We start from the raw sequence: 8,367 nt of genomic DNA on the forward strand, positions 1-8,367 counted from the left end.
GAGTGCGGCAATACCCCATTTGTGGTGATAATCTGCCGTTTGGGCCCATGGGAGGGCTCAGAAGGAAAGGAGCGCAGTGGGTTCTTTGGAGTCCAGATTTTGCTGGATTGGTTTTCGGGTGCCGTGTCGCATTTGCAGAGCCCCAGAGGTATCAAAGCAATAGAAACCAACCACAAACTACACCCCTCAAGGAATTGATTTATGGGTGTTGTGACCATTTTGACCCCATAGTTTTTTCACAGAACTTATTTGAATTGGGCTGGGAATGAAAACAAAATTATTTTTTTCAAATAATATGTAGTTTTGGCTGAAAATTTCTTATATTCACAAGAAACAAAATACCCCATTCTGTTAAAGGTGGACCTGTCACCAGGTCCTAACATCCCATTTACATATATTACCTTTAGGCTGGGTTCACACAACCTATTTTCAGGCGTAATGGAGGCGTTTTACACCTCGAATTACGCCTGAAAAGATGACTCCAATACGTCGGCAAACATCTGCCCATTGCTTTCAATGGGTTTGCCGATGTACTGTGCCGACGACCTGTCATTTTACGTGTCACTGTCAAAAGACGACTCGTAAAATTACAGCCTCGTCAAAAGAAGTGCAGGACACTTCTTGGGACGTTTTTGGAGCCGTTTTCTCATAGACTCTATTGAAAACAGCTCCAAAAACGGCTGAAAAAACAGACCCGAAAACGCTGCGAAAAACGCAGCGAAAAAAGCGTCTGAAAATAAGGTGCTGTTTTACCTTGAAAACAGCTCTGTATTTTCAGACGTTTTTGGCTCAGCGTGTGAACATACCCTAAGGGTATGTTCACACGGTAGCGTCCGTTACGGCTGAAATTACGGTGCTGTTTTCAGGAGTAATTTCAGCCGTAATTGCATGTTGAGGCGCTGTTCGCTGCGTCCATTACGGACGTAAATGGAGCTGTTTTTCCATGGAGTCAATGGAAAATGGCTCCATTTACGTCTGAAGAAGTGACATGCACTTCTTTGACGTGGGCGTCTTTTTTACGCACCGCCTTTTGACAGCGGCGCGTAAAAAAAATGACCGTCGGCACAGAACATTGTAAGACCCATTCAAATGAATGGCCAGATGTTTGCCGACGCTATTGAGCCGCATTTTCGGACATAATTCGCGGCTAAAACGCCTGAATTACGTCCGTAAATAGTGTGTGTGAACCCAGCCTTACCCTGCTCCCTCCCTGTTTCCAGCACGAGGCAGCTTAGAACAAATGCGTCTGATTAGAAGACTTCTACCTGCGCTGCTTTTCATTGGAGTCAATGAATAACGGCTACTTTGCGCTGATTGGATAGCGTCAGAGGCTGTGAAGATGGCTCCACCCAGGGAGATTCACTGTAGTTCACGCCTTATTGGCTAACTACAGTGAATTACCATATTGGGCGCCTAAAATACGGAGCATCATTACTCAGGAACAGGGGGGAGAAGAACAAAAAGAAAAGCAGCGTTGGAAACAGGGAGAGAGTGAGCTAAAGGTAATATATGTAAGTTGGATGTTAGGATCTGGTGACAGGTCCTCTTTAAGTCTAGTCTGGAATTAAATTAGTGGTCCAGTCTTGGGGTCTGATTTAATTTTGAAATATGATCAGGGGTCTAAATTAATTTTGCAGAAGTGCTGGGTCAAAGATGTCTCGGCAGCAGACTCTGCAGTCACCAGGAGATTACGTTACAGCGTCCTGGACCGGGTGAAGAAGAAAAGTAGAGAGAACACCTCAGAAAAAAGTCACCTGTTAGGGCAGATACAGACGGACGTTGCGTTTTTGCGCGTGCAAACAACGCTGCATTTTGCGCGCGCAAAAAACATTTGACAGCTGCGTGTGTCATCCGTGTCTGATGCGCGGCTGCGTGATTTTCGCGCAGCCGCCATCATAGAGATGAGGCTAGTCGACGGCCGTCACTGTCCAAGGTGCTGAAAGAGCTAACTCTTTCAGCACCCTTGACAGTGAATGCCGAACACAATATAGAAAAACCTGTTGAAAAAAAAGAAAAAGTTCGTACTTACCGAGAACTTCCCGGCCGTTGCCTTGGTGACGCGTCCTTGGTGACGCGTACTTGGTGACGCGCCTCTCGACATCGGGCCCCACATCAGGGTATGTTCGCACGGCAGCGTCCGTAACGGCTGAAATTACGGGGATGTTTTCAGGAGTAACGGCATGTGCAAGCGCTTGAACGCCGCGTCCATTACGGACGTAATTGGCGCTGCTTTTCATTGGAGTCAATGAATAACGGCTACAATTACGCCCCAAGAAGTGACAGGTCACTTATTGACGCGGGCTTCTATTTACGCGCCGTCATTTGACAGCGGCGCGTAAATATACGCCTCGTGTGAACAGACAAACGTCAGCCCATTGCTCTCAATGGGCAGATGTTTGTCAACGCTATTGAGGCGCAATTTTCGGACGTAATTCGGGGCAAAAACGCCCGAATTACGTCCGTAATTAGTGTGTGTGAACATACCCTAAAAGTTATGGGAAAGGCTGTCCTGCATACCTCTGATGGGTTATCAATCTGTTTTTGATATAAAGTATACAGAACTTAGGCTGAGCAACAATATAGTAGTGTGGAATACAGTTATAAGGTGTCAGGTGGAGTCAGAGGTCCATCTGTCTATAAATGAGGACAGCCGATAAATGAGACTGTACTATATGAGGAAAAAATTTATGGTTTGAGGGTGTTGGAAGAGAAATGTTTGCATATGTGGGTTAATGGAAAAACACTTCTCTCTCTCTGAGGCTGTGGGTGGGTCAAAGGTCAGTGGGGTTGGGTTGGGTTGGGTTTATATTTATACTTTATATTTGTACGTTTTTGAAAGCAATAATTAAAACAATTCAGATGCAGGACTACAACAGGAGATGGCAGTGCTGGTGGATGGGTCCTAAGAGAGAGAGTATAGTAACTTGTTGTCCTGTGCGTGTAATTAAAATAAATCCTTAGTGTAATTTATGTTCTGTTAGGAGCACTGTATAGGGGTATTATTTACACATGGCATGGTGATATTATTTAGACTTTGTATGTGGGTATTATTTACACATGGCATGGTGATATTACTTTTACTTTGTATGGGGGTATTATTTACACATGGCATGGTGATATTATTTAGACTTTGTATGGGGGTATTATTTGAGTACTGTAGGTATTAGTTCAGCATCACCTGCTTTTAGACAGTATTATATAGATGCTGCATTACCTATACAATGCCTAAAAAGAGTGTATTATTTGCACATTGAAAGTTATTCTTAGGTTTGTTTGTTATTATGTTGGCATTGTATGGGATTATTATTTCTATATGATATTGTAGTAAAAACTGGAGCAAATTGAGTACATGAGGATGTATTCAGTCATAATGCTTTCGACAGCATTAGGCTGTTTACATATGCATAACATGCTGTGCTATTGTTTCAGGTAAAACCACGGATACCCCTACAGAAACCGACGGGTTCCGTCGGATGCCAGTTGTGTCTGTGATATTTCCTTGTTCTGCTTCTCTGATGGAGCAGAACAACGGAATCACCTGACACAGGTGTGAACCCAACCAGAGATGTAAATATATCCCCGCCTGGTAACAGTGATATTGTGCTGAAGGGAGATGCAAGGTGTAGCAGTTAGGAGCCAGGTAGTTAACCCCTTGAGGACCAAGCTCATTTTGGCCTTAAGGACCAGACCCATTTTTCCAAATCTGACGTGTCACTTTATGTGGTAATAACTTGGGAATGCTTTTACCTATCCAAGCGATTCTGAGATTGTTTTTTCGTGACATATTGTACTATATGTTAGTGGAAAAATTTGGTCGATAAATTCATTACATATTTGTGAAATACACCAAAATTTTGATAAAATTATGATTTTTCTAAATTTAAATGTATCTGTTTGTAAAACAGATAGTCATACCACACAAAATAGTTACTAGTTAATATTTCTTATATGTCTACTTTATGTTTGCAGCGTTTTTTTAATGCCCTTTTATTTTTCTAGGATGTTACAAGGCTTAGAACTTTAGCAGCAATTTCTCACTTTTTCAAGAAAATTTCAAAAGGCTATATTTTCAGGGACCAGTTCAGTTCTGAAGTGGCTTTGAGGGGCCCATATATTTGAAACCCCCATAAAACACCCCTCAAAGTATTCAAGACAGCATTCAGAAAGTGTTTTAACCCTTTAGGTGTTTCACAGGAATTAAAGCCAAATAGAGGTGAAATTTACCAATTTAATTTTTTTTGCCAAAATTCATTTGTGATACATTCTTTTCTGTACCACAGAACGTTTTACCCAAGAAATGCAATATTTATTGTCCAGATTCTTCAGTATTTAGCAATATCCCACATGTGGCCCTAGTGTGCTTATGAACTGAAACACCAGCCTCCGAAGCAAAGAAGCACCTACAGGATTTTGGGGCCTCTTTTTTTTTAGAATATATTTTAGACACCATGTCAGGTTTGAATTGGTCTTGTGGTGCCAAAAATATGGAAACCCCCCAAAAGTGACCCCATTTTGGAAACTACACCCCTCAAGGAATATTTCTAGGAGTCTAGTTAGCATTTTTACCCCACAGTTTGTTTGCTAAATTTATTTGAATTAGTCTGTTAAACAGAAAATAAATACACTTTTCTGAAAAAAACTAGAATTTTAAAACTTTTACAAGGAAAAAAGGAGAAAACATTTGTAAAGCAATTTTTCCTGATTACGGCAATAGACCATATGTGGTCATAAACTGCTGTTTAGACCCACAGCAGGGCTCAGAAGGGAAGGAGCACCATTTGGATTTTGGAGCACAGATTTTGCTGGAATAGTTTTCGGTGGCATTTTACGTTTGCAACACACTGGAGGGAACAAAACAGTGGAAACCCCCCAAAAGTGACCCCATTTTGTAAACTATACCCCCTAAAGAATTTTTCTAGGGGTATAGTTAGCATTTTGATCCCACAGGGTTTTTGCTGAATTTATTGGAATTAGTCTGCGAAGATGAAAATCTACTTTTTTTCTGAAAAAACATAGAATTTACAAATTTTTACAAGGAATAAAGGAGAAAAAGCACCCCAACATTTGTAAAGCAATTTCTCCTGATAACGGCAATACCCTATATGTGGTCATAAACTGCTGTTTAGACCCACGGCAGGGCTCAGAAGGGAAGGAGCACCATTTGGATTTTGGATGGCAGATTTTGCTGGAATGGTTTTCGGTGGCATGTTACGTTTGCAAAGCACTGGAGGGATCAAAACAGTGGAAACCCCCAAAAAGTGACCCTATTTTGGACACTATACACATTAAGGAATTTTTCTAGGGGTATAGTTAGCATTTTGACCCCACAGGTTTTTTACTGAATTTATTGGAATTGGTCTGTGAAGATGAAAATCTACTTTTTTTCTGAAAAAACATAGAATTTTCAAGTTTTTACAAGGAATAAAGGAGAAAAAGCACCCCAACATTTGTAAAGCATTTTCTCCTGATTATAGAAATACCACATATGTTGTAATAAACTGCTGTTTGAGCACATGGCAGGGCTCAGAGCGGAAGGAGCGTATTTTGGATTTTGAAGCACAGATTTTGCTGGAATGGTTTTCAGGCACAATGTTGCATTTTAAGAGCCCCTGAAGTATTAGTACAGTGGAAACCCACAAGAAGTGACCCTATTTTGGAAACGACACCCCTTGAGGATTTTTTTTAGGGGTGTGGTGAGCATTTGGACTCCACAGTATTTCATAGAAGTCATAAACATTGGGCCGTGAAAATGAAAAATTGAATTTTTTCCAATAAAACGTAGATTAAGCCCAAAACGTTTCATTTATACAAGGGGTATTAGGAGAAAGAGCACTGCTCAATTTCTTACCCATTTTCTCTTGGTTATAGCAGTAATTCATATGTGGTTGTAAATTGCTATATGGGCACATGGCAAGGGCCAGAAAGGAAGGAGCACCATTTGGTTTTTGATCACAGATTCTGCTGGAATATTTTTCAGGCGCCATGTTGTGTTTTCAGAGCCCATGAGGTACCAATACAGTGGAAACTCACAAGACATGACACCACAAGACCTCAAGGTATTCATCTAGGGGTATAGTGAGAAATTGGACTTTTCAGATTAGGCATTAAAACAAAATTGGTAGAATTTTATTTTTTATTTATTTTACAGACTTGTGAGTTTCATGACACATTTCAGATAGATAGATAAATACTTACTTTATCCCCGAAGGGGAAATTGGTTTGCAATTGTAACTCCCATTTACAGTACATATTATACAAAACAATACAACATACAACGACAACATATAATAAAATATATATTAAAAAGCATCATGACACACTATAAAGACATATTATATAGTGCAATAGCTTTTGGCATAAAAGATCTTTTAAATTGTTCTTTCCTACATCGAAATTATAGCAATCGATTACTAAAACAGCTTTGTTTATCGATTAAAATACTATGTAACAGATGCAGCTCCTCTACTTTAATTGCACTAATCTTTCTTAATAACCTTTTATCCAATACCTCCTCAAATAAAGGCACCTCACTAAACATAATCGCTTTTCCCTTTTTGATCACCTTATTCAATTTATTCTTTTTGGGGATGTATCAAGCACCAATGGGAGAAAAAATAACTCACAATTAATTCAGTTTTTTTTCCTGTGTTCATTGATACCTTTTTGTATTGTACAGGCACACGGTGGGGCCCAGTAGTGAAGGTGTATCATGAGGCTCTTCAAGGCCTAGTTTTTGCTTGGGTGATTTTGGGACACCATGGTAGTAATCATAAAAAAAAAAAAAAACACCGAAAAAGGCCATACTTACAAATGGACATAGCCAGGTCAGAAACCTGGCCTTTTGTAAGTATGGCCTTTTTCGGTGTTTTTGTATATGTCCCCTTGTTTTTATCGGTTCTGTTTGTGCATCAGGAACGTTCTGTTCCAGTTTAGGAGTTAGGGACTCGCAAGTCTGGGGATCCTTGTCGTGGATTGCGAGCTTGCGTCCTTTTGGCCAAAATGATTACCAATACCCCAGGTATTTTTCATTATTATGTATATTCGCTTCTCTTGGACACAGCCGGGTCTTTGATGCTGGGAGAGCATGGTGTGTTCTTGTTTGGCATAGCAAGCAGGGTAGCACGCTCTATGAATTATCAAGGCGTCACAAATAGGCTTCTACCTGGCTATACATGTTGTGCCTCATGACGTACACACTATCCCTCCATGTTTCACTCACTTGCACCCCATTATCCATTTATTTCTATTGAGGCACTTCACTCATTACTGCCCCCTATATTTCACTTATAGTATTACACTTGCACACACACTATTCATTTATTATTTCTTACTACACATCCCATGCACCACACACCACTCCCCTCAAGACTAGTGGGAGAGGCTATTATTATTTAAAGGAATAGTGTCATCACAAATAATTTTTTTATATGTTAAAGATGTTAGTGCTTTAATAAAAACGTTTATATTCATTTGTGTGTTTGTGTTTTACTGTTTCTTATTTTTACACTTTTTCTTCCCTATGGGGGCTGCCATTTTTTGTTCCATTTCTGTGTGTGTCGATTAACGACACACACAGACATGGAGTACGGCAGCCACAGTCCCATAGGGACTGTGAACGGCTCCCGTCCCATTCACGTCCGTGTACGGCGTCTGTGTGGGAACTGCGCATGCGCCGCTCCCACACAGTCCTATTCGAAATTGGCGCCGTCCGGCGCCATTTTCCTGTGGACCGGAAGTCGCGGCCGGACAGTAATATTACTACTTCCGGTCGCGGCTTCCGGACTTGTGCACATGGAACAGCGGCAGCAAAGGGAGCGGACGGGCCGGAGGGAGCCGCGGCGGCAGGAGCAGGTAAGAGATTTCAATGTATGTTAGTGTTTGTGTGTGTTTACTACTGTATGTAAACCTACTACACTGTGGGTTACCTCAAAAAATGGCGACACACAGTGTAGGAGGTTAAACCTTTCAAACCCCTCGTTTATCCCGGCACTAGCCAGGATAAAGGAGGGGGGGATGCTGAGAGCTCACTAGAGCGAGAGCTTTTAACCCAATGTTGCAATGCTGCAATTTTGGGAACTAGCTCCATCTAGTGACCAAAAATGGGTAGTATTATAAATTAGAAAAAATTTATAATATTTCCTGACTCGCGAAAAAAATAAAAAAAATTTGAACAATGTTTAATCACCCACACACTAAATGTTTAAATTTAAAAAAAACAACATGTTTTTCGGGCAACACCATGCCTTTAAAGCACCTGCTCACCCTTTCATCAGCGTTTCTGACCTGGCTATGTCCATTTGTAAGTATGGCCTTTTTCGGTGTTTTTGTATATGTCCCCTTGTTTTTATCGGTTCTGTTTGTGCATCA

This window comes from Rhinoderma darwinii, chromosome 7, assembly GCF_050947455.1.
Source record: "Rhinoderma darwinii isolate aRhiDar2 chromosome 7, aRhiDar2.hap1, whole genome shotgun sequence".
Lineage (NCBI taxonomy): Eukaryota > Metazoa > Chordata > Amphibia > Anura > Rhinodermatidae > Rhinoderma > Rhinoderma darwinii.